General features: G+C 43.4%; 38 non-coding genes across 38 annotated transcripts; 20 read left to right on the forward strand and 18 right to left on the reverse strand.

The window, feature by feature from the left end:
* Positions 1–108: 108 nt before the first annotated feature.
* Trnaq-cug (transfer RNA glutamine (anticodon CUG)) lies at positions 109–180 on the reverse strand. The gene has a single exon. It is a non-coding gene; the product is annotated as a tRNA-Gln (tRNA).
* A 247-nt stretch (positions 181–427) lies between these two features.
* On the forward strand, positions 428–516 carry Trnay-gua (transfer RNA tyrosine (anticodon GUA)). The gene is given in 2 exon segments: positions 428–464; positions 481–516. It is a non-coding gene; the product is annotated as a tRNA-Tyr (tRNA).
* A 358-nt stretch (positions 517–874) lies between these two features.
* Positions 875–946, reverse strand: Trnaq-cug (transfer RNA glutamine (anticodon CUG)). The gene has a single exon. It is a non-coding gene; the product is annotated as a tRNA-Gln (tRNA).
* Positions 947–7,066: 6,120 nt separating this feature from the next.
* On the reverse strand, positions 7,067–7,138 carry Trnaq-cug (transfer RNA glutamine (anticodon CUG)). The gene has a single exon. It is a non-coding gene; the product is annotated as a tRNA-Gln (tRNA).
* A 247-nt stretch (positions 7,139–7,385) lies between these two features.
* On the forward strand, positions 7,386–7,474 carry Trnay-gua (transfer RNA tyrosine (anticodon GUA)). The gene is given in 2 exon segments: positions 7,386–7,422; positions 7,439–7,474. It is a non-coding gene; the product is annotated as a tRNA-Tyr (tRNA).
* A 358-nt stretch (positions 7,475–7,832) lies between these two features.
* On the reverse strand, positions 7,833–7,904 carry Trnaq-cug (transfer RNA glutamine (anticodon CUG)). The gene has a single exon. It is a non-coding gene; the product is annotated as a tRNA-Gln (tRNA).
* A 247-nt stretch (positions 7,905–8,151) lies between these two features.
* Positions 8,152–8,240, forward strand: Trnay-gua (transfer RNA tyrosine (anticodon GUA)). Its single transcript is given in 2 exon segments — positions 8,152–8,188; positions 8,205–8,240. It is a non-coding gene; the product is annotated as a tRNA-Tyr (tRNA).
* Positions 8,241–8,598: 358 nt separating this feature from the next.
* On the reverse strand, positions 8,599–8,670 carry Trnaq-cug (transfer RNA glutamine (anticodon CUG)). The gene has a single exon. It is a non-coding gene; the product is annotated as a tRNA-Gln (tRNA).
* A 247-nt stretch (positions 8,671–8,917) lies between these two features.
* On the forward strand, positions 8,918–9,006 carry Trnay-gua (transfer RNA tyrosine (anticodon GUA)). The gene is given in 2 exon segments: positions 8,918–8,954; positions 8,971–9,006. It is a non-coding gene; the product is annotated as a tRNA-Tyr (tRNA).
* A 358-nt stretch (positions 9,007–9,364) lies between these two features.
* Positions 9,365–9,436, reverse strand: Trnaq-cug (transfer RNA glutamine (anticodon CUG)). Its single transcript has one exon. It is a non-coding gene; the product is annotated as a tRNA-Gln (tRNA).
* Positions 9,437–9,683: 247 nt separating this feature from the next.
* Trnay-gua (transfer RNA tyrosine (anticodon GUA)) lies at positions 9,684–9,772 on the forward strand. The gene is given in 2 exon segments: positions 9,684–9,720; positions 9,737–9,772. It is a non-coding gene; the product is annotated as a tRNA-Tyr (tRNA).
* Positions 9,773–10,450: 678 nt separating this feature from the next.
* On the forward strand, positions 10,451–10,539 carry Trnay-gua (transfer RNA tyrosine (anticodon GUA)). Its single transcript is given in 2 exon segments — positions 10,451–10,487; positions 10,504–10,539. It is a non-coding gene; the product is annotated as a tRNA-Tyr (tRNA).
* A 358-nt stretch (positions 10,540–10,897) lies between these two features.
* Positions 10,898–10,969, reverse strand: Trnaq-cug (transfer RNA glutamine (anticodon CUG)). Its single transcript has one exon. It is a non-coding gene; the product is annotated as a tRNA-Gln (tRNA).
* Positions 10,970–11,216: 247 nt separating this feature from the next.
* On the forward strand, positions 11,217–11,305 carry Trnay-gua (transfer RNA tyrosine (anticodon GUA)). The gene is given in 2 exon segments: positions 11,217–11,253; positions 11,270–11,305. It is a non-coding gene; the product is annotated as a tRNA-Tyr (tRNA).
* Positions 11,306–11,983: 678 nt separating this feature from the next.
* Trnay-gua (transfer RNA tyrosine (anticodon GUA)) lies at positions 11,984–12,072 on the forward strand. The gene is given in 2 exon segments: positions 11,984–12,020; positions 12,037–12,072. It is a non-coding gene; the product is annotated as a tRNA-Tyr (tRNA).
* A 358-nt stretch (positions 12,073–12,430) lies between these two features.
* Trnaq-cug (transfer RNA glutamine (anticodon CUG)) lies at positions 12,431–12,502 on the reverse strand. The gene has a single exon. It is a non-coding gene; the product is annotated as a tRNA-Gln (tRNA).
* A 247-nt stretch (positions 12,503–12,749) lies between these two features.
* Positions 12,750–12,838, forward strand: Trnay-gua (transfer RNA tyrosine (anticodon GUA)). The gene is given in 2 exon segments: positions 12,750–12,786; positions 12,803–12,838. It is a non-coding gene; the product is annotated as a tRNA-Tyr (tRNA).
* Positions 12,839–13,196: 358 nt separating this feature from the next.
* Trnaq-cug (transfer RNA glutamine (anticodon CUG)) lies at positions 13,197–13,268 on the reverse strand. Its single transcript has one exon. It is a non-coding gene; the product is annotated as a tRNA-Gln (tRNA).
* A 247-nt stretch (positions 13,269–13,515) lies between these two features.
* On the forward strand, positions 13,516–13,604 carry Trnay-gua (transfer RNA tyrosine (anticodon GUA)). Its single transcript is given in 2 exon segments — positions 13,516–13,552; positions 13,569–13,604. It is a non-coding gene; the product is annotated as a tRNA-Tyr (tRNA).
* A 677-nt stretch (positions 13,605–14,281) lies between these two features.
* Trnay-gua (transfer RNA tyrosine (anticodon GUA)) lies at positions 14,282–14,370 on the forward strand. The gene is given in 2 exon segments: positions 14,282–14,318; positions 14,335–14,370. It is a non-coding gene; the product is annotated as a tRNA-Tyr (tRNA).
* A 358-nt stretch (positions 14,371–14,728) lies between these two features.
* On the reverse strand, positions 14,729–14,800 carry Trnaq-cug (transfer RNA glutamine (anticodon CUG)). The gene has a single exon. It is a non-coding gene; the product is annotated as a tRNA-Gln (tRNA).
* Positions 14,801–15,047: 247 nt separating this feature from the next.
* Positions 15,048–15,136, forward strand: Trnay-gua (transfer RNA tyrosine (anticodon GUA)). Its single transcript is given in 2 exon segments — positions 15,048–15,084; positions 15,101–15,136. It is a non-coding gene; the product is annotated as a tRNA-Tyr (tRNA).
* A 358-nt stretch (positions 15,137–15,494) lies between these two features.
* Trnaq-cug (transfer RNA glutamine (anticodon CUG)) lies at positions 15,495–15,566 on the reverse strand. The gene has a single exon. It is a non-coding gene; the product is annotated as a tRNA-Gln (tRNA).
* A 247-nt stretch (positions 15,567–15,813) lies between these two features.
* Positions 15,814–15,902, forward strand: Trnay-gua (transfer RNA tyrosine (anticodon GUA)). The gene is given in 2 exon segments: positions 15,814–15,850; positions 15,867–15,902. It is a non-coding gene; the product is annotated as a tRNA-Tyr (tRNA).
* A 358-nt stretch (positions 15,903–16,260) lies between these two features.
* Positions 16,261–16,332, reverse strand: Trnaq-cug (transfer RNA glutamine (anticodon CUG)). The gene has a single exon. It is a non-coding gene; the product is annotated as a tRNA-Gln (tRNA).
* Positions 16,333–16,579: 247 nt separating this feature from the next.
* Positions 16,580–16,668, forward strand: Trnay-gua (transfer RNA tyrosine (anticodon GUA)). The gene is given in 2 exon segments: positions 16,580–16,616; positions 16,633–16,668. It is a non-coding gene; the product is annotated as a tRNA-Tyr (tRNA).
* Positions 16,669–17,026: 358 nt separating this feature from the next.
* Trnaq-cug (transfer RNA glutamine (anticodon CUG)) lies at positions 17,027–17,098 on the reverse strand. The gene has a single exon. It is a non-coding gene; the product is annotated as a tRNA-Gln (tRNA).
* Positions 17,099–17,345: 247 nt separating this feature from the next.
* Trnay-gua (transfer RNA tyrosine (anticodon GUA)) lies at positions 17,346–17,434 on the forward strand. The gene is given in 2 exon segments: positions 17,346–17,382; positions 17,399–17,434. It is a non-coding gene; the product is annotated as a tRNA-Tyr (tRNA).
* Positions 17,435–18,111: 677 nt separating this feature from the next.
* Trnay-gua (transfer RNA tyrosine (anticodon GUA)) lies at positions 18,112–18,200 on the forward strand. The gene is given in 2 exon segments: positions 18,112–18,148; positions 18,165–18,200. It is a non-coding gene; the product is annotated as a tRNA-Tyr (tRNA).
* A 358-nt stretch (positions 18,201–18,558) lies between these two features.
* Trnaq-cug (transfer RNA glutamine (anticodon CUG)) lies at positions 18,559–18,630 on the reverse strand. The gene has a single exon. It is a non-coding gene; the product is annotated as a tRNA-Gln (tRNA).
* A 247-nt stretch (positions 18,631–18,877) lies between these two features.
* On the forward strand, positions 18,878–18,966 carry Trnay-gua (transfer RNA tyrosine (anticodon GUA)). Its single transcript is given in 2 exon segments — positions 18,878–18,914; positions 18,931–18,966. It is a non-coding gene; the product is annotated as a tRNA-Tyr (tRNA).
* Positions 18,967–19,643: 677 nt separating this feature from the next.
* Trnay-gua (transfer RNA tyrosine (anticodon GUA)) lies at positions 19,644–19,732 on the forward strand. Its single transcript is given in 2 exon segments — positions 19,644–19,680; positions 19,697–19,732. It is a non-coding gene; the product is annotated as a tRNA-Tyr (tRNA).
* Positions 19,733–20,090: 358 nt separating this feature from the next.
* Positions 20,091–20,162, reverse strand: Trnaq-cug (transfer RNA glutamine (anticodon CUG)). Its single transcript has one exon. It is a non-coding gene; the product is annotated as a tRNA-Gln (tRNA).
* Positions 20,163–20,856: 694 nt separating this feature from the next.
* Trnaq-cug (transfer RNA glutamine (anticodon CUG)) lies at positions 20,857–20,928 on the reverse strand. Its single transcript has one exon. It is a non-coding gene; the product is annotated as a tRNA-Gln (tRNA).
* Positions 20,929–21,175: 247 nt separating this feature from the next.
* Positions 21,176–21,264, forward strand: Trnay-gua (transfer RNA tyrosine (anticodon GUA)). The gene is given in 2 exon segments: positions 21,176–21,212; positions 21,229–21,264. It is a non-coding gene; the product is annotated as a tRNA-Tyr (tRNA).
* Positions 21,265–21,622: 358 nt separating this feature from the next.
* Trnaq-cug (transfer RNA glutamine (anticodon CUG)) lies at positions 21,623–21,694 on the reverse strand. Its single transcript has one exon. It is a non-coding gene; the product is annotated as a tRNA-Gln (tRNA).
* A 247-nt stretch (positions 21,695–21,941) lies between these two features.
* On the forward strand, positions 21,942–22,030 carry Trnay-gua (transfer RNA tyrosine (anticodon GUA)). Its single transcript is given in 2 exon segments — positions 21,942–21,978; positions 21,995–22,030. It is a non-coding gene; the product is annotated as a tRNA-Tyr (tRNA).
* A 358-nt stretch (positions 22,031–22,388) lies between these two features.
* Positions 22,389–22,460, reverse strand: Trnaq-cug (transfer RNA glutamine (anticodon CUG)). Its single transcript has one exon. It is a non-coding gene; the product is annotated as a tRNA-Gln (tRNA).
* Positions 22,461–22,546: the final 86 nt, after the last annotated feature.

The raw sequence follows: 22,546 nt of genomic DNA on the forward strand, positions 1-22,546 counted from the left end.
TTTATAGACGCATCGTTTTTTACACAAACGTAGAAACTAACGCCGTGAGCCTATTGCTGCTACTTCCTCAGCGAGAAACTCTTATTACAGAAAATTTAGACTAAACGAAGGTTCCACCGAGATTCGAACTCGGATCGCTGGATTCAGAGTCCAGAGTGCTAACCGTTACACCATGGAACCAGACAGCAGGATAAGACTCGTAATACACTTAGCAGTCCTCTGACATACTTCAGACACTTCCTACTTGCATATTTTAACCTAATCGACACCATCGAGCATTATAAAACTTAATCTGGGCAATGTTTGCAGTTGCAGCCGATGATTGCATTTCCTGTGCGTCTATATGGCCGCGCTGAGTAGCAGTGTGTGCAGACGGCAGACAGGGACGGACGTAAAGCAATGAGTAGGAATAAGAAAGAATACAGAGCCTCTGGTAGCTCAGTTGGTAGAGCGGTGGACTGTAGTGGAGGATTCACAGTTATCCATAGGTCGCTGGTTCAAATCCGGCCCAGAGGACTGTTTTTCTAATCTCATCAGCAAAGAGGCTCCAGAGAATGCCCACTGAGTCAGAACCTCCCTATGTTTTAAACCTATTTTAAAGGAAATTCATTTGCTCAGCTTGTAATAGCTAGTTGATAATCATGGGATTTTTAACCTTCGTGGGATAATGATATTTCTTCGAATTATCGTAAAATTGCTTGCTCTTACAGGTATTACTCGTTTAATGTTCTATATAGGTCACAAAGTCGCACCAATATTCGGCCGTTTTATAGACGCATCGTTTTTTACACAAACGTAGAAACTAACGCCGTGAGCCTATTGCTGCTACTTCCTCAGCGAGAAACTCTTATTACAGAAAATTTAGACTAAACGAAGGTTCCACCGAGATTCGAACTCGGATCGCTGGATTCAGAGTCCAGAGTGCTAACCGTTACACCATGGAACCAGACAGCAGGATAAGACTCGTAATACACTTAGCAGTCCTCTGACATACTTCAGACACTTCCTACTTGCATATTTTAACCTAATCGACACCATCGAGCATTATAAAACTTAATCTGGGCAATGTTTGCAGTTGCAGCCGATGATTGCATTTCCTGTGCGTCTATATGGCCAGTCTGCCTGCGGCAGCGGTGGTGAGCGGACCTCCAGGGCCAGCGCGCTGCGGCAGGAAGTGTTTACGTCAGGCGGTGAGTCGCGTGCTTACAGCGTCTGCTTATTAGTATTCGTTCCGTTCTGTAGGATCTGATATGGAATTATGAATCCGACTAACAGGAAAGATACCTTGAAGTTTACCTTTGATAGGAACTTTTCGAAACCAATTTCGTTTGAAGTTGAAGCATGGTTAGAGGAAACAGCTAAGATAACTTTTGATGACATTGTAGGGATAAATTTCTCTATCGTGACTAGTGTTGTTTATGTGAAATTAACGTCCTCTGAAATGTGTGATAGAATTGTGGAGTCCAGTGGAGGTGTACTGAAGTTTAAACATAGAGATGGTACCGTCAGTGACGTCAGCATTACGCATGCTGGACTGGGCATCCGAACGGCACGTATTTTCGAACTCCCGTTTGAAATATCAGCCGCGCAAATAAATTCTGCATTAACACCTTACGGGAGGGTTATTAACAATTTTGCGGAACGTTGGTCCAAAGCCCACAAATTTCCGGTGCTTAACGGCGTCAGGCAGGTTAAGATCGATCTACAGAAGCATATCCCTTCATACATTAACGTAGGTGGACATCGCGGAATTGTCATATATGATGGGCAGCCAAAAACGTGTGCCGGCTGTGGTGCGCCCGGCCACGTGCGCTCTGAATGTATACAAAGACGCGTGACGCAGATACCTGTCGGTGAAGCCGCTAGCCCCCCTGTGACGACGGCACTGCCACTGACATACGCTGTCGCGGCTTCTGGTCTTCCACCCGCGACCCCGCCTGTAGATGCCCCTCGTTTGAATGATGTTTTGGCCGATAACGTCAAAGAACCGAGTGCTGACGCGGCACCGCCGCTACCACACTCAGAGATGGAGGTAACGACGGATGACTCCCCAGTGGTTGATGCCACTGGTACTGAGGATGAAGCAGACGCTGTGTTCCCGGCGGATCAACCCCAGAGTCAACAGTCCACTTCGGATGTTGATGATACTGCGAACGCTAACAGGAAGCCTTCCAAAAAGAAGCGAAGACTTGCACATCAAGGAGCCAATCAGCTCGCCCCACAGCTCCGCGAAAAAGCGAAACGAATAAGCAGCCAAATGAGTCAGAACACTTCTGAACCCTCTGAAGTTGGTCTCCCTGCGTCTGGTCGAATGGACATTGATCCTGTAGTGTCTCCCCCTGTGAATCCACGACGGGTGGAAGATAGTGATACCTCGAGTAGAGTCGTTTTGCCGGATACCCACGCTCAAGGAAACGCAGGATCGCTTTTGTCAGAGGCCACTCTCACTGGGAATTGGGCACAGGAAATGGAAGTATTGGATGCGAGCAATGATGCGGCTGTCATGCGGACCATTGAGACGGAATCTTCGGCACCCCCCACAGAGAAGCATACACCAACCGTACCAGGAACTACAGGAACTCCGACTGACGCGCTTGGCCTCAATTTCGTTAGCCATCCTTCTAAGACTATTTAATTAATTGTATGTGCCTTCTCCCATGAACGAGCCCCAAGCCTATAAAATTGCCACGTTAAACATCAATAAGATACAGTCGTACTGGCGGCTCCGTAATTTACAAGATTTTGTATACGCAGCGGATATCGATATTCTGTTACTTCAAGAAGTCGCTGCGATTGAACTTGACCGAATATCTGGTTATACTACTCTCTCCAATTCCGGGAGCGGTGCGAATTTAGGGACAGCGATTCTGTTAAAAGAAGGGATTGTAGCGACCGACGCAGAAAAACTGACTGATCATAGAGGGATCGCTGTCACTTTCCATCGGTCACGCATAATCAATGTTTACGCCCCGTCCGGCAGTAGCAATAGGCGTGCTAGGGCTGAGTTCTTCACAAGCGCCATAGTCCCACTTTTTAGGGGGACCTACGATCGTATAATTTTTGCGGGTGACTTCAATTGTGTCTTAAGTCCAAAAGACCAGACGCCTAATTTTAACAAATCTGGAGAACTAGAACGTATCGTCCAAGAAATGAACCTCATTGACACATGGGAGCATACGCACGGAGCGGCACCTGGGTTCACTCATGTCACGAACCACTCTGCAAGCCGGCTAGACAGAATCTATGTATCGGCGTGTATGAAGACTCAAGTCCTCCAATCCGAAGTTTGGCCCACAATTTTTTCCGATCATGCCGCATATATTTGTACTGTTAACATGGTCAAGCAAGGCACATTTCGCGGCAGAGGTTTCTGGAAACTTAACAATGCTCTCCTTAACGATGTAGACTGTCACCGTGTCTTTAACGAAACATGGGAGGCATGTGAACGACGGGTTGCACAGTATGCCTCCGTTACTGAATGGTGGATAACACATGCCAAACCAACTTTATCAAAAATGTTTAAACGCTACGCTCGGGACAAATCCTGGTGGAAACGGCAAACGTCTGAGTTTTATTTTACTTGTCTCAGGGAGCTTTACCAGTCCGATGTGACTGTACCTGAAAATTTTATGCAGATTAAAAAAATTAAGGCAAAATTATTAAAACTTCAGCGGCAGCAGGCAGAAGGCTTTCAAATAAGGTCAAGGCCCCAGAATGTGATAGACGACGAAATGACATCCATGTTTCACGTCATTCGTGAAAATAAGAGGGGGCGGCGGAGATTAATAACTCGTCTTCAGTTGAGTGAAGGCGTTGCGCTCACGCGGCAACAAGACATACGGAACGCACTTCACAATCACCTGGCAGATCTGCTGGCAACGACACATACCGACGATGGAACTCACGATGAATTACTCAATAACTTGCAAAGGACTTTGGGTGCTGCTGAAGTCGAAACTCTCATGCGAGAAATTGATGAAGACGAATTGGATTCTGCGCTATCACGAAGTCCGAAAAATAAATCGCCGGGACCCGACGGTCTCACTGCCGAATTTTATCTTACTTTCTGCGACAAATTAAAGCCCAAGTTGTTGAGTATGTTTAATGAAATTTTACGGCCTGATTTTAATGTTCCTCAGGCTCTCGTGGAAGGCATCGTGGTTTTAATCCCTAAACGCCCAATGTGCAGTTCTGTTGACGATTTTCGGCCGCTTACTTTACTGAACAGTGACTACAAAATTTTAGCACGTATTATTTCTAATAGATTGGAAATGTTGATGAATACTGTCATTGGTCAGTACCAGACCAGTGTAGGTGTCGGTAGGACGATCTTCCAAAATTTGTCTCAATACAGGGACGTCATAGCCATTGCAGATGCGTGCAAGATACGGTGTGCGCTAGTTTCCCTTGACTTTTCAAAGGCATTCGACAGAGTAAACCATCAGTTTCTCATCCGGACGATGCATGCCATGGGATTTCCATTACGTTTTATCAATCTTATACATGAGCTCCTACGTAAAGGAGTAACTCGACTCATGGTGAATGGCCAGCTGAGCGCATCGATTAATATTACTAATTCAGTGCGACAGGGATGCCCTATGTCAATGGCCTTGTTTGCCATTGCCATTGAGCCTTTGCTTGTCACCTTGACACAGCGTCTACAAGGATTAACCATCCACGGCATTAAGATTGTTTGTACTGCATATGCGGATGACGTCGGATTTTTGGTCATGGACGAAGGTGAAGTCGAGGAAGCCCTTCAGATCGTCAAAAACTACGAACTTATTGCGGATGCGAAGTTGAATGTCAGGAAATCTGGCATTATGAACATAGGACGCGGCATCTCGCTGCACCATCACGGTCAGTTGCAACTACTTTCTAAAATGAAATGCCTTGGTATTGAGTACAGGAGCAACATACAGCACACAATTGCGGTGAACTATAGGAATCTCCTGGCAAGTATGCGTGCTTGCATGCAGACCCACTACCTAAGGAGCCTTGATGAACTGCAGAAAGTCACCTTCGCTAATGTCTACCTCACCTCAAAGATTAACTACGTTGCACAAGTACTGCCCATGCCACAGGAGACAGCGAAGCGTATGATGTCCGCTCTAGGCCATTTTGTCACACGTGGACACATTTTTAAAGTCAAGTACGATACGCTCACTCTCTCCACGACCGATGGAGGCTTAAATTTAACAGATGTTCGTTCCAAGTCACGAGCTTTGTACGTATGCACCACCTACAAACGGTGGAGGTCGTTACCGAACAGTCTAACGGCTCAATTGTTAACCGAAATAACGCCGGCCTGCCTGCAGCCTCCCGTCTCTGTTCAACATATTCCGCCTGCGCTGACTCACTTTAAGAGCTTTTTCATTGAGTTCAGTTACGTACGGTCAACTCTCCCAGAAAATGAGCTTTCCGTGGTGAAGTTAGTTTATAATAAACTACTGGCAACCAAGAACAGGAACAACATCGAACACAAGTACCCCAATCATCGCTGGCCAGTGATATGGAAAAACATACATAGCCGTGATTTACCAACGTCAGTGAAAGCCTCTTGGTACAGGGTCGTGAACCGTAAAATAAGTACCAATTCACGACTTCATGCTCTACATTTGGCTGACTCACCTTTGTGCCTTATGTGCAACTTGCCTGATACTGATGAACATCGTTTTCTGTGCACCACTGTCCAAGCAGTTTGGCCATGCATTCGCCGAAAACTGGCTACGATTATGAGGACTTCCCAGCTTTGTATTAAACCTGAAGATTTCCTGTATCCGGATTCAGTGCCGTACCCGAACACCAAACGAAACTCTGTCAATTGGTTGAAGGGTCATTATGTTCATTATTTACAGACGCAAGAACCCAAGAGTGAGGCGGCGTTCTGTCTTTACCTGGCATTACAGTTTCACATACTTTCACAGACGAGACATTACAGGAAACGATATGCGAATTTTTTAGAAGTCGTTCTTCGATGAAAGAAGTATTTTTTTTTCTTTCCTTCATTCTACATTGCTTTGTTTTTTTTTCTTTTCTTCTTCAAATGTCACAGTGACGTATACTGAACAGCGTTACGACAAGGACTATTTTATTTTCTTCTGTTTTTCTAGCGGACCAGAGTTCCTTTTTTCTTTTTCAATTAAAAAAAAACAAAATAAATAAATAAATAAATAAATTATAATAAAAAATAAACAATTATAAAAGTTGATAAAAAAACCAACAACACAACGAAAGCACTAAAAAGAACAACAAACAACAGAAAGAGTGTTGCAGACCAGAAGTAGGGGATTGCTGCCTGGGGTGAAGTACGGTTGGGACTTCGTGGGCCCTCTCGCCGCTACGGTAGCCGTGAAGGCCCAGGACAAAACTCTGAAAATGGAATACAACACACGCACAAAAAAAAAAATATTCTACTTTGTCACCACTGCGGGATTATGCATTAGGTTTAGAAGTATCTTTGGTTTGGAAATTGGAATAGTTCAGAAGAATAAGTAATTCAGAAATCATGGCAGATGAAGCCGACGCCGACGAAGGCGATTTATGGCGAGCGCAAGGCGGGGCTGAAGGGGAGGAAGGAGGCCCTAAAAAAAAAAAAAAAAAAAAAAAAAAAAAAAAAAAAAAAAAAAAAAAGTTGTTAGAGCGGTGGACTGTAGTGGAGGATTCACAGTTATCCATAGGTCGCTGGTTCAAATCCGGCCCAGAGGACTGTTTTTCTAATCTCATCAGCAAAGAGTCTCCAGAGAATGCCCACTGAGTCAGAACCTCCCTATGTTTTAAACCTATTTTAAAGGAAATTCATTTGCTCAGCTTGTAATAGCTAGTTGATAATCATGGGATTTTTAACCTTCGTGGGATAATGATATTTCTTCGAATTATCGTAAAATTGCTTGCTCTTACAGGTATTACTCGTTTAATGTTCTATATAGGTCACAAAGTCGCACCAATATTCGGCCGTTTTATAGACGCATCGTTTTTTACACAAACGTAGAAACTAACGCCGTGAGCCTATTGCTGCTACTTCCTCAGCGAGAAACTCTTATTACAGAAAATTTAGACTAAACGAAGGTTCCACCGAGTTTCGAACTCGGATCGCTGGATTCAGAGTCCAGAGTGCTAACCGTTACACCATGGAACCAGACAGCAGGTTAAGACTCGTAATACACTTAGCAGTCCTCTGACATACTTCAGACACTTCCTACTTGCATATTTTAACCTAATCGACACCATCGAGCATTATAAAACTTAATCTGGGCAATGTTTGCAGTTGCAGCCGATGACTGCATTTCTTGTGCGTCTATATGGCCGCGCTGAGTAGCAGTGTGTGCAGACGGCAGACAGGGACGGACGTAAAGCAATGAGTAGGAATAAGAAGGTATACAGAGCCTCTGGTAGCTCAGTTGGTAGAGCGGTGGACTGTAGTGGAGGATTCACAGTTATCCATAGGTCGCTGGTTCAAATCCGGCCCAGAGGACTGTTTTTCTAATCTCATCAGCAAAGAGGCTCCAGGGAATGCCCACTGAGTCAGAACCTCCCTATGTTTTAAACCTATTTTAAAGGAAATTCATTTGCTCAGCTTGTAATAGCTAGTTGATAATCATGGGATTTTTAACCTTCGTGGGATAATGATATTTCTTCGAATTATCGTAAAATTGCTTGCTCTTACAGGTATTACTCGTTTAATGTTCTATATAGGTCACAAAGTCGCACCAATATTCGGCCGTTTTATAGACGCATCGTTTTTTACACAAACGTAGAAACTAACGCCGTGAGCCTATTGCTGCTACTTCCTCAGCGAGAAACTCTTATTACAGAAAATTTAGACTAAACGAAGGTTCCACCGAGATTCGAACTCGGATCGCTGGATTCAGAGTCCAGAGTGCTAACCGTTACACCATGGAACCAGACAGCACGATAAGACTCGTAATACACTTAGCAGTCCTCTGACATACTTCAGACACTTCCTACTTGCATATTTTAACCTAATCGACACCATCGAGCATTATAAAACTTAATCTGGGCAATGTTTGCAGTTGCAGCCGATGATTGCATTTCCTGTGCGTCTATATGGCCGCGCTGAGTAGCAGTGTGTGCAGACGGCAGACAGGGACGGACGTAAAGCAATGAGTAGGAATAAGAAAGTATACAGAGCCTCTGGTAGCTCAGTTGGTAGAGCGGTGGACTGTAGTGGAGGATTCACAGTTATCCATAGGTCGCTGGTTCAAATCCGGCCCAGAGGACTGTTTTTCTAATCTCATCAGCAAAGAGGCTCCAGAGAATGCCCACTGAGTCAGAACCTCCCTATGTTTTAAACCTATTTTAAAGGAAATTCATTTGCTCAGCTTGTAATAGCTAGTTGATAATCATGGGATTTTTAACCTTCGTGGGATAATGATATTTCTTCGAATTATCGTAAAATTGCTTGCTCTTACAGGTATTACTCGTTTAATGTTCTATATAGGTCACAAAGTCGCACCAATATTCGGCCGTTTTATAGACGCATCGTTTTTTACACAAACGTAGAAACTAACGCCGTGAGCCTATTGCTGCTACTTCCTCAGCGAGAAACTCTTATTACACAAAATTTAGACTAAACGAAGGTTCCACCGAGATTCGAACTCGGATCGCTGGATTCAGAGTCCAGAGTGCTAACCGTTACACCGTGGAACCAGACAGCAGGATAAGACTCGTAATACACTTAGCAGTCCTCTGACATACTTCAGACACTTCCTACTTGCATATTTTAACCTAATCGACACCATCGAGCATTATAAAACTTAATCTGGGCAATGTTTGCAGTTGCAGCCGATGATTGCATTTCCTGTGCGTCTATATGGCCGCGCTGAGTAGCAGTGTGTGCAGACAGCAGACAGGGACGGACGTAAAGCAATGAGTAGGAATAAGAAAGTATACAGAGCCTCTGGTAGCTCAGTTGGTAGAGCGGTGGACTGTAGTGGAGGATTCACAGTTATCCATAGGTCGCTGGTTCAAATCCGGCCCAGAGGACTGTTTTTCTAATCTCATCAGCAAAGAGGCTCCAGAGAATGCCCACTGAGTCAGAACCTCCCTATGTTTTAAACCTATTTTAAAGGAAATTCATTTGCTCAGCTTGTAATAGCTAGTTGATAATCATGGGATTTTTAACCTTCGTGGGATAATGATATTTCTTCGAATTATCGTAAAATTGCTTGCTCTTACAGGTATTACTCGTTTAATGTTCTATATAGGTCACAAAGTCGCACCAATATTCGGCCGTTTTATAGACGCATCGTTTTTTACACAAACGTAGAAACTAACGCCGTGAGCCTATTGCTGCTACTTCCTCAGCGAGAAACTCTTATTACACAAAATTTAGACTAAACGAAGGTTCCACCGAGATTCGAACTCGGATCGCTGGATTCAGAGCCCAGAGTGCTAACCGTTACACCATGGAACCAGACAGCAGGATAAGACTCGTAATACACTTAGCAGTCCTCTGACATACTTCAGACACTTCCTACTTGCATATTTTAACCTAATCGACACCATCGAGCATTATAAAACTTAATCTGGGCAATGTTTGCAGTTGCAGCCGATGATTGCATTTCCTGTGCGTCTATATGGCCGCGCTGAGTAGCAGTGTGTGCAGACGGCAGACAGGGACGGACGTAAAGCAATGAGTAGGAATAAGAAAGTATACAGAGCCTCTGGTAGCTCAGTTGGTAGAGCGGTGGACTGTAGTGGAGGATTCACAGTTATCCATAGGTCGCTGGTTCAAATCCGGCCCAGAGGACTGTTTTTCTAATCTCATCAGCAAAGAGGCTCCAGAGAATGCCCACTGAGTCAGAACCTCCCTATGTTTTAAACCTATTTTAAAGGAAATTCATTTGCTCAGCTTGTAATAGCTAGTTGATAATCATGGGATTTTTAACCTTCGTGGAATAATGATATTTCTTCGAATTATCGTAAAATTGCTTGCTCTTACAGGTATTACTCGTTTAATGTTCTATATAGGTCACAAAGTCGCACCAATATTCGGCCGTTTTATAGACGCATCGTTTTTTACACAAACGTAGAAACTAACGCCGTGAGCCTATTGCTGCTACTTCCTCAGCGAGAAACTCTTATTACAGAAAAATTTAGACTAAACGAAGGTTCCACTGAGATTCGAACTCGGATCGCTGGATTCAGTGTCCAGAGTGCTAACCGTTACACCATGGAACCAGACAGCTGGATAAGACTCGTAATACACTTAGCAGTCCTCTGACATACTTCAGACACTTCCTACTTGCATATTTTAACCTAATCGACACCATCGAGCATTATAAAACTTAATCTGGGCAATGTTTGCAGTTGCAGCCGATGATTGCATTTCCTGTGCGTCTATATGGCCGCGCTGAGTAGCAGTGTGTGCAGACGGCAGACAGGGACAGACGTAAAGCAATGAGTAGGAATAAGAAAGTATACAGAGCCTCTGGTAGCTCAGTTGGTAGAGCGGTGGACTGTAGTGGAGGATTCACAGTTATCCATAGGTCGCTGGTTCAAATCCGACCCAGAGGACTGTTTTTCTAATCTCATCAGCAAAGAGGCTCCAGAGAATGCCCACTGAGTCAGAACCTCCCTATGTTTTAAACCTATTTTAAAGAAAATTCATTTGCTCAGCTTGTAATAGCTAGTTGATAATCATGGGATTTTTAACCTTCGTGGGATAATGATATTTCTTCGAATTATCGTAAAATTGCTTGCTCTTACAGGTATTACTCGTTTAATGTTCTATATAGGTCACAAAGTCGCACCAATATTCGGCCGTTTTATAGGCGCATCGTTTTTTACACAAACGTAGAAACTAACGCCGTGAGCCTATTGCTGCTACTTCCTCAGCGAGAAACTCTTATTACAGAAAATTTAGACTAAACGAAGGTTCCACCGAGATTCGAAATCGGATCGCTGGATTCAGAGTCCAGAGTGCTAACCGTTACACCATGGAACCAGACAACAGGATAAGACTCGTAATACACTTAGCAGTCCTCTGACATACTTCAGACACTTCCTACTTGCATATTTTAACCTAATCGACACCATCGAGCATTATAAAACTTAATCTGGGCAATGTTTGCAGTTGCAGCCGATGATTGCATTTCCTGTGCGTCTATATGGCCGCGCTGAGTAGCAGTGTGTGCAGACGGCAGACAGGGACGGACGTAAAGCAATGAGTAGGAATAAGAAAGTATACAGAGCCTCTGGTAGCTCAGTTGGTAGAGCGGTGGACTGTAGTGGAGGATTCACAGTTATCCATAGGTCGCTGGTTCAAATCCGGCCCAGAGGACTGTTTTTCTAATCTCATCAGCAAAGAGGCTCCAGAGAATGCCCACTGAGTCAGAACCTCCCTATGTTTTAAACCTATTTTAAAGGAAATTCATTTGCTCAGCTTGTAATAGCTAGTTGATAATCATGGGATTTTTAACCTTCGTGGAATAATGATATTTCTTCGAATTATCGTAAAATTGCTTGCTCTTACAGGTATTACTCCTTTAATGTTCTATATAGGTCACAAAGTCGCACCAATATTCGGCCGTTTTATAGACGCATCGTTTTTTACACAAACGTAGAAACTAACGCCGTGAGCCTATTGCTGCTACTTCCTCAGCGAGAAACTCTTATTACAGAAAAATTTAGACTAAACGAAGGTTCCACTGAGATTCGAACTCGGATCGCTGGATTCAGTGTCCAGAGTGCTAACCGTTACACCATGGAACCAGACAGCTGGATAAGACTCGTAATACACTTAGCAGTCCTCTGACATACTTCAGACACTTCCTACTTGCATATTTTAACCTAATCGACACCATCGAGCATTATAAAACTTAATCTGGGCAATGTTTGCAGTTGCAGCCGATGATTGCATTTCCTGTGCGTCTATATGGCCGCGCTGAGTAGCAGTGTGTGCAGACGGCAGACAGGGACGGACGTAAAGCAATGAGTAGGAATAAGAAAGTATACAGAGCCTCTGGTAGCTCAGTTGGTAGAGCGGTGGACTGTAGTGGAGGATTCACAGTTATCCATAGGTCGCTGGTTCAAATCCGACCCAGAGGACTGTTTTTCTAATCTCATCAGCAAAGAGGCTCCAGAGAATGCCCACTGAGTCAGAACCTCCCTATGTTTTAAACCTATTTTAAAGAAAATTCATTTGCTCAGCTTGTAATAGCTAGTTGATAATCATGGGATTTTTAACCTTCGTGGGATAATGATATTTCTTCGAATTATCGTAAAATTGCTTGCTCTTACAGGTATTACTCGTTTAATGTTCTATATAGGTCACAAAGTCGCACCAATATTCGGCCGTTTTATAGGCGCATCGTTTTTTACACAAACGTAGAAACTAACGCCGTGAGCCTATTGCTGCTACTTCCTCAGCGAGAAACTCTTATTACAGAAAATTTAGACTAAACGAAGGTTCCACCGAGATTCGAACTCGGATCGCTGGATTCAGAGTCCAGAGTGCTAACCGTTACACCATGGAACCAGACAACAGGATAAGACTCGTAATACACTTAGCAGTCCTCTGACATACTTCAGACACTTCCTACTTGCATATTTTAACCTAATCGACACCATCGAGCATTATAAAACTTAATCTGGGCAATGTTTGCAGTTGCAGCCGATGATTGCATTTCCTGTGCGTCTATATGGCCGCGCTGAGTAGCAGTGTGTGCAGACGGCAGACAGGGACGGACGTAAAGCAATGAGTAGGAATAAGAAAGTATACAGAGCCTCTGGTAGCTCAGTTGGTAGAGCGGTGGACTGTAGTGGAGGATTCACAGTTATCCATAGGTCGCTGGTTCAAATCCGGCCCAGAGGACTGTTTTTCTAATCTCATCAGCAAAGAGGCTCCAGACAATGCCCACTGAGTCAGAACCTCCCTATGTTTTAAACCTATTTTAAAGGAAATTCATTTGCTCAGCTTGTAATAGCTAGTTGATAATCATGGGATTTTTAACCTTCGTGGGATAATGATATTTCTTCGAATTATCGTAAAATTGCTTGCTCTTACAGGTATTACTCGTTTAATGTTCTATATAGGTCACAAAGTCGCACCAATATTCGGCCGTTTTATAGACGCATCGTTTTTTACACAAACGTAGAAACTAACGCCGTGAGCCTATTGCTGCTACTTCCTCAGCGAGAAACTCTTATTACAGAAAATTTAGACTAAACGAAGGTTCCACCGAGATTCGAACTCTGATCGCTGGATTCAGAGTCCAGAGTGCTAACCGTTACACCATGGAACCAGACAGCAGGATAAGACTCGTAATACACTTAGCAGTCCTCTGACATACTTCAGACACTTCCTACTTGCATATTTTAACCTAATCGACACCATCGAGCATTATAAAACTTAATCTGGGCAATGTTTGCAGTTGCAGCCGATGATTGCATTTCGTGTGCGTCTATATGGCCGCGCTGAGTAGCAGTGTGTGCAGACGGCAGACAGGGACGGACGTAAAGCAATGAGTAGGAACAAAAAAGTTTACAGAGCCTCTGGTAGCTCAGTTGGTAGAGCGGTGGACTGTAGTGGAGGATTCACAGTTATCCATAGGTCGCTGGTTCAAATCCGGCCCAGAGGACTGTTTTTCTAATCTCATCAGCAAAGAGGCTCCAGAGAATGCCCACTGAGTCAGAACCTCCCTATGTTTTAAACCTATTTTAAAGGAAATTCATTTGCTCAGCTTGTAATAGCTAGTTGATAATCATGGGATTTTTAACCTTCGTGGGATAATGATATTTCTTCGAATTATCGTAAAATTGCTTGCTCTTACAGGAATTACTCGTTTAATGTTCTATATAGGTCACAAAGTCGCATCAATATTCGGCCGTTTTATAGACGCATCGTTTTTTACACAAACGTAGAAACTAACGCCGTGAGCCTATTGCTGCTACTTCCTCAGCGAGAAACTCTTATTACAGAAAATTTAGACTAAACGAAGGTTCCACCGAGATTCGAACTCGGATCGCTGTATTCAGAGTCCAGAGTACTAACCGTTACACCATGGAACCATACAGCAGGATAAGATTCGTAATACACTTAGCATTCCTCTGACATACTTCAGACACTTCCTACTTGCATATTTTAACCTAATCGACACCATCGAGCATTATAAAACTTAATCTGGGCAATGTTTGCAGTTGCAGCCGATGATTGCATTTCCTGTGCGTCTATATGGCCGCGCTGAGTAGCAGTGTGTGCAGACGGCAGACAGGGACGGACGTAAAGCAATGAGTAGGAATAAGAAAGTATACAGAGCCTCTGGTAGCTCAGTTGGTAGAGCGGTGGACTGTAGTGGAGGATTCACAGTTATCCATAGGTCGCTGGTTCAAATCCGACCCAGAGGACTGTTTTTCTAATCTCATCAGCAAAGAGGCTCCAGAGAATGCCCACTGAGTCAGAACCTCCCTATGTTTTAAACCTATTTTAAAGGAAATTCATTTGCTCAGCTTGTAATAGCTAGTTGATAATCATGGGATTTTTAACCTTCGTGGGATAATGATATTTCTTCGAATTATCGTAAAATTGCTTGCTCTTACAGGTATTACTCGTTTAATGTTCTATATAGGTCACAAAGTCGCACCAATATTCGGCCGTTTTATAGACGCATCGTTTTTTACACAAACGTAGAAACTAACGCCGTGAGCCTATTGCTGCTACTTCCTCAGCGAGAAACTCTTATTAGAGAAAATTTAGACTAAACGAAGGTTCCACCGAGATTCGAACTCGGATCGCTGGATTCAGAGTCCAGAGTGCTAACCGTTACACCATGGAACCAGACAGCAGGATAAGACTCGTAATACACTTAGCAGTCCTCTGACATACTTCAGACACTTCCTACTTGCATATTTTAACCTAATCGACACCATCGAGCATTATAAAACTTAATCTGGGCAATGTTTGCAGTTGCAGCCGATGATTGCATTTCCTGTGCGTCTATATGGCCGCGCTGAGTAGCAGTGTGTGCAGACGGCAGACAAGGACGGACGTAAAGCAATGAGTAGGAATAAGAAATTATACAGAGCCTCTGGTAGCTCAGTTGGTAGAGCGGTGGACTGTAGTGGAGGATTCACAGTTATCCATAGGTCGCTGGTTCAAATCCGACCCAGAGGACTGTTTTTCTAATCTCATCAGCAAAGAGGCTCCAGAGAATGCCCACTGAGTCAGAACCTCCCTATGTTTTAAACCTATTTTAAAGGAAATTCATTTGCTCAGCTTGTAATAGCTAGTTGATAATCATGGGATTTTTAACCTTCGTGGGATAATGATATTTCTTCGAATTATCGTAAAATTGCTTGCTCTTACAGGTATTACTCGTTTAATGTTCTATATAGGTCACAAAGTCGCACCAATATTCGGCCGTTTTATAGACGCATCGTTTTTTACACAAACGTAGAAACTAACGCCGTGAGCCTATTGCTGCTACTTCCTCAGCGAGAAACTATTATTACAGAAAATTTGGACTAAACGAAGGTTCCACCGAGATTCGATCTCGGATCGCTGGATTCAGAGTCCAGAGTGCTAACCGTTACACCATGGAACCAGACAGCAGGATAAGACTCGTAATACACTTAGCAGTCCTCTGACATACTTCAGACACTTCCTACTTGCATATTTTAACCTAATCGACACCATCGAGCATTATAAAACTTAATCTGGGCAATGTTTGCAGTTGCAGCCGATGATTGCATTTCCTGTGCGTCTATATGGCCGCGCTGAGTAGCAGTGTGTGCAGACGGCAGACAGGGACGGACGTAAAGCAATGAGTAGGAATAAGAAAGTATACAGAGCCTCTGGTAGCTCAGTTGGTAGAGCGGTGGACTGTAGTGGAGGATTCGCAGTTATCCATAGGTCGCTGGTTCAAATCCGGCCCAGAGGTCTGTTTTTCTAATCTCATCAGCAAAGAGGCTCCAGAGAATGCCCACTGAGTCAGAACCTCCCTATGTTTTAAACCTATTTTAAAGGAAATTCATTTGCTCAGCTTGTAATAGCTAGTTGATAATCATGGGATTTTTAACCTTCGTGGGATAATGATATTTCTTCGAATTATCGTAAAATTGCTTGCTCTTACAGGTATTACTCGTTTAATGTTCTATATAGGTCACAAAGTCGCACCAATATTCGGCCGTTTTATAGACGCATCGTTTTTTACACAAACGTAGAAACTAACGCCGTGAGCCTATTGCTGCTACTTCCTCAGCGAGAAACTCTTATTACAGAAAATTTAGACTAAACGAAGGTTCCACCGAGATTCGAACTCGGATCGCTGGATTCAGAGTCCAGAGTGCTAACCGTTACACCATGGAACCAGACAGCAGGATAAGACTCGTAATACACTTAGCAGTCCTCTGACATACTTCAGACACTTCCTACTTGCATATTTTAACCTAATCGACACCATCGAGCATTATAAAACTTAATCTGGGCAATGTTTGCAGTTGCAGCCGATGATTGCATTTCCTGTGCGTCTATATGGCCGCGCTGAGTAGCAGTGTGTGCAGACGGCAGACAGGGACGGACGTAAAGCAATGAGTAGGAATAAGAAAGTATACAGAGCCTCTGGTAGCTCAGTTGGTAGAGCGGTGGACTGTAGTGGAGGATTCACAGTTATCCATAGGTCGCTGGTTCAAATCCGGCCCAGAGGACTGTTTTTCTAATCTCATCAGCAAAGAGGCTCCAGAGAATGCCCACTGAGTCAGAACCTCCCTATGTTTTAAACCTATTTTAAAGGAAATTCATTTGCTCAGCTTGTAATAGCTAGTTGATAATCATGGGATTTTTAACCTTCGTGGGATAATGATATTTCTTCGAATTATCGTAAAATTGCTTGCTCTTACAGGTATTACTCGTTTAATGTTCTATATAGGTCACAAAGTCGCACCAATATTCGGCCGTTTTATAGACGCATCGTTTTTTACACAAACGTAGAAACTAACGCCGTGAGCCTATTGCTGCTACTTCCTCAGCGAGAAACTCTTATTACAGAAAATTTAGACTAAACGAAGGTTCCACCGAGATTCTAACTCGGATCGCTGGATTCAGAGTCCAGAGTGCTAACCGTTACACCATGGAACCAGACAGCAGGACAAGACTCGTAATACACTTAGCAGTCCTCTGACATACTTCAGACACTTCCTACTTGCATATTTTAACCTAATCGACACCATCGAGCATTATAAAACTTAATCTGGGCAATGTTTGCAGTTGCAGCCGATGATTGCATTTCCTGTGCGTCTATATGGCCGCGCTGAGTAGCAGTGTGTGCAGACGGCAGACAGGGACGGACGTAAAGCAATGAGTAGGAATAAGAAAGTATACAGAGCCTCTGGTAGCTCAGTTGGTAGAGCGGTGGACTGTAGTGGAGGATTCACAGTTATCCATAGGTCGCTGGTTCAAATCCGGCCCAGAGGACTGTTTTTCTAATCTCATCAGCAAAGAGGCTCCAGAGAATGCCCACTGAGTCAGAACCTCCCTATGTTTTAAACCTATTTTAAAGGAAATTCATTTGCTCAGCTTGTAATAGCTAGTTGATAATCATGGGATTTTTAACCTTCGTGAGATAATGATATTTCTTCGAATTATCGTAAAATTGCTTGCTCTTACAGGTATTACTCGTTTAATGTTCTATATAGGTCACAAAGTCGCACCAATATTCGGCCGTTTTATAGACGCATCGTTTTTTACACAAACGTAGAAACTAACGCCGTGAGCCTATTGCTGCTACTTCCTCAGCGAGAAACTCTTATTACAGAAAATTTAGACTAAACGAAGGTTCCACCGAGATTCGAACTCTGATCGCTGGATTCAGAGTCCAGAGTGCTAACCGTTACATCATGGAACCAGACAGCAGGATAAGACTCGTAATACACTTAGCAGTCCTCTGACATACTTCAGACACTTCCTACTTGCATATTTTAACCTAATCGACACCATCGAGCATTATAAAACTTAATCTGGGCAATGTTTGAAGTTGCAGCCGATGATTGCATTTCCTGTGCGTCTATATGGCCGCGCTGAGTAGCAGTGTGTGCAGACGGCAGACAGGGACGGACGTAAAGCAATGAGTAGGAATAAGAAAGTATACAGAGCCTCTGGTAGCTCAGTTGGTAGAGCGGTGGACTGTAGTGGAGGATTCACAGTTATCCATAGGTCGCTGGTTCAAATGCGGCCCAGAGGACTGTTTTTCTAATCTCATCAGCAAAGAGGCTCCAGAGAATGCCCACTGAGTCAGAACCTCCCTATGTTTTAAACCTATTTTAAAGGAAATTCATTTGCTCAGCTTGTAATAGCTAGTTGATAATCATGGGATTTTTAACCTTCGTGGGATAATGATATTTCTTCGAATTATCGTAAAATTGCTGGCTCTTACAGGTATTACTCGTTTAATGTTCTATATAGGTCACAAAGTCGCACCAATATTCGGCCGTTTTATAGACGCATCGTTTTTTACACAAACGTAGAAACTAACGCCGTGAGCCTATTGCTGCTACTTCCTCAGCGAGAAACTCTTATTACAGAAAATTTAGACTAAACGAAGGTTCCACCGAGATTCTAACTCGGATCGCTGGATTCAGAGTCCAGAGTGCTAACCGTTACACCATGGAACCAGACAGCAGGACAAGACTCGTAATACACTTAGCAGTCCTCTGACATACTTCAGACACTTCCTACTTGCATATTTTAACCTAATCGACACCATCGAGCATTATAAAACTTAATCTGGGCAATGTTTGCAGTTGCAGCCGATGATTGCATTTCCTGTGCGTCTATATGGCCGCGCTGAGTAGCAGTGTGTGCAGACGGCAGACAGGGACGGACGTAAAGCAATGAGTAGGAATAAGAAAGTATACAGAGCCTCTGGTAGCTCAGTTGGTAGAGCGGTGGACTGTAGTGGAGGATTCACAGTTATCCATAGGTCGCTGGTTCAAATCCGGCCCAGAGGACTGTTTTTCTAATCTCATCAGCAAAGAGGCTCCAGAGAATGCCCACTGAGTCAGAACCTCCCTATGTTTTAAACCTATTTTAAAGGAAATTCATTTGCTCAGCTTGTAATAGCTAGTTGATAATCATGGGATTTTTAACCTTCGTGAGATAATGATATTTCTTCGAATTATCGTAAAATTGCTTGCTCTTACAGGTATTACTCGTTTAATGTTCTATATAGGTCACAAAGTCGCACCAATATTCGGCCGTTTTATAGACGCATCGTTTTTTACACAAACGTAGAAACTAACGCCGTGAGCCTATTGCTGCTACTTCCTCAGCGAGAAACTCTTATTACAGAAAATTTAGACTAAACGAAGGTTCCACCGAGATTCGAACTCTGATCGCTGGATTCAGAGTCCAGAGTGCTAACCGTTACATCATGGAACCAGACAGCAGGATAAGACTCGTAATACACTTAGCAGTCCTCTGACATACTTCAGACACTTCCTACTTGCATATTTTAACCTAATCGACACCATCGAGCATTATAAAACTTAATCTGGGCAATGTTTGCAGTTGCAGCCGATGATTGCATTTCCTGTGCGTCTATATGGCCGCGCTGAGTAGCAGTGTGTGCAGACGGCAGACAGGGACGGACGTAAAGCAATGAGTAGGAATAAGAAAATATACAGAGCCTCTGGTAGCTCAGTTGGTAGAGCGGTGGACTGTAGTGGAGGATTCACAGTTATCCATAGGTCGCTGGTTCAAATGCGGCCCAGAGGACTGTTTTTCTAATCTCATCAGCAAAGAGGCTCCAGAGAATGCCCACTGAGTCAGAACCTCCCTATGTTTTAAACCTATTTTAAAGGAAATTCATTTGCTCAGCTTGTAATAGCTAGTTGATAATCATGGGATTTTTAACCTTCGTGGGATAATGATATTTCTTCGAATTATCGTAAAATTGCTGGCTCTTACAGGTATTACTCGTTTAATGTTCTATATAGGTCACAAAGTCGCACCAATATTCGGCCGTTTTATAGACGCATCGTTTTTTACATAAACGTAGAAACTAACGCCGTGAGCCTATTGCTGCTACTTCCTCAGCGAGAAACTCATATTACAGAAAATTTAGACTAAACGAAGGTTCCACCGAGATTCGAACTCGGATCGCTGGATTCAGAGTCCAGAGTGCTAACCGTTACACCATGGAACCAGACAGCAGGATAAGACTCGTAATACACTTAGCAGTCCTCTGACATACTTCAGACACTTCCTACTTGCATATTTTAACCTAATCGACACCATCGAGCATTATAAAACTTAATCTGGGCAATGTTTGCAGTTGCAGCCGATGATTGCATTTCCTGTGCGTCTATATGGCCGCGCTGAGTAGCAGTGTGTGCAGACGGCAGACAGGGACGGACGTAAAGCAATGAGTAGGAATAAGAAAGTATACAGAGCCTCTCGTAGCTCAGTTGGTAGAGCGGTGGACTGTAGTGGAGGATTCACAGTTACCCATAGGTCGCTGGGTCAAATCCGGCCCAGAGGACTGTTTTTCTAATCTCATCAGCAAAGAGGCTCCAGAGAATGCCCACTGAGTCAGAACCTCCCTATGTTTTAAACCTATTTTAAAGGAAATTCATTTGCTCAGCTTGTAATAGCTAGTTGATAATCATGGGATTTTTAACCTTCGTGGGATAATGATATTTCTTCGAATTATCGTAAAATTGCTTGCTCTTACAGGTATTACTCGTTTAATGTTCTATATAGGTCATAAAGTCGCACCAATACTCGGCCGTTTTATAGACGCATCGTTTTTTACACAAACGTAGAAACTAACGCCGTGAGCCTATTGCTGCTACTTCCTCAGCGAGAAACTCTTATTACAGAAAATTTAGACTAAACGAAGGTTCCACCGAGACTCGAACTCGGATCGCTGGATTCAGAGTCCAGAGTGCTAACCGTTACACCATGGAACCAGACAGCAGGATAAGACTCGTAATACACTTAGCAGTCCTCTGACATACTTCAGACACTTCCTACTTGCATATTTTAACCTAATCGACACCATCGAGCATTATAAAACTTAATCTGGGCAATGTTTGCAGTTGCAGCCGATGATTGCATTTCGTGTGCGTCTATATGGCCGCGCTGAGTAGCAGTGTGTGCAGACGGCAGACAGGGACGGACGTAAAGCAATGAGTAGAAATAAGAAAGTATACAGAGCCTCTGGTAGCTCAGTTGGTAGAGCGGTGGACTGTAGTGGAGGATTCACAGTTACCCATAGGTCGCTGGTTCAAATCCGGCCCAGAGGACTGTTTTTCTAATCTCATCAGCAAAGAGGCTCCAGAGAATGCCCACTGAGTCAGAACCTCCCTATGTTTTAAACCTATTTTAAAGGAAATTCATTTGCTCAGCTTGTAATAGCTAGTTGATAATCATGGGATTTTTAACCTTCGTGGGATAATGATATTTCTTCGAATTATCGTAAAATTGCTTGCTCTTACAGGTATTACTCGTTTAATGTTCTATATAGGTCACAAAGTCGCACCAATATTCGGCCGTTTTATAGACGCATCGTTTTTTACACAAACGTAGAAACTAACGCCGTGAGCCTATTGCTGCTACTTCCTCATCGAGAAACTCTTATTACAGAAAATTTAGACTAAACGAAGGTTCCACCGAGATTCGAACTCGGATCGCTGAATTCAGAGTCCAGAGTGCTAACCGTTACACCATGGAACCAGAATGCGGGATAAGACTCGTAATACACTTAGCAGTCCTCTGACATACTTCAGACACTTCCTACTTGCATATTTTAACCTAATCGACACCATCGAGCATTATAAAACTTAATCTGGGCAATGTTTGCAGTTGCAGCCGATGATTGCATTTCCTGTGCGTCTATATGGGCGCGCTGAGTAGCAGTGTGTGCAGACGGCAGACAGGGACGGACGTAAAGCAATGAGTAGGAATAAGAAAGTATACAGAGCCTCTGGTAGCTCAGTTGGTAGAGCGGTGGACTGTAGTGGAGGATTCACAGTTATCCATAGGTCGCTGGTTCAAATCCGGCCCAGAGGACTGTTTTTCTAATCTCATCAGCAAAGAGGCTCCAGAGAATGCCCACTGAGTCAGAACCTCCCTATGTTTTAAACCTATTTTAAAGGAAATTCATTTGCTCAGCTTGTAATAGCTAGTTGATAATCATGGGATTTTTAACCTTCGTGGGATAATGATATTTCTTCGAATTATCGTAAAATTGCTGGCTCTTACAGGTATTACTCGTTTAATGTTCTATATAGGTCACAAAGTCGCACCAATATTCGGCCGTTTTATAGACGCATCGTTTTTTACACAAACGTAGAAACTAACGCCGTGAGCCTATTGCTGCTACTTCCTCAGCGAGAAACTCTTATTACAGAAAATTTAGACTAAACGATGGTTCCACCGAGATTCGAACTCGGATCGCTGGATTCAGAGTCCAGAGTGCTAACCGTTACACCATGGAACCAGACAGCAGGATAAGACTCGTAATACACTTAGCAGTCCTCTGACATACTTCAGACACTTCCTACTTGCATATTTTAACCTAATCGA

Source organism: Schistocerca gregaria, chromosome 2 (genome assembly GCF_023897955.1).
Source record: "Schistocerca gregaria isolate iqSchGreg1 chromosome 2, iqSchGreg1.2, whole genome shotgun sequence".
NCBI classification, from domain to species: domain Eukaryota; kingdom Metazoa; phylum Arthropoda; class Insecta; order Orthoptera; family Acrididae; genus Schistocerca; species Schistocerca gregaria.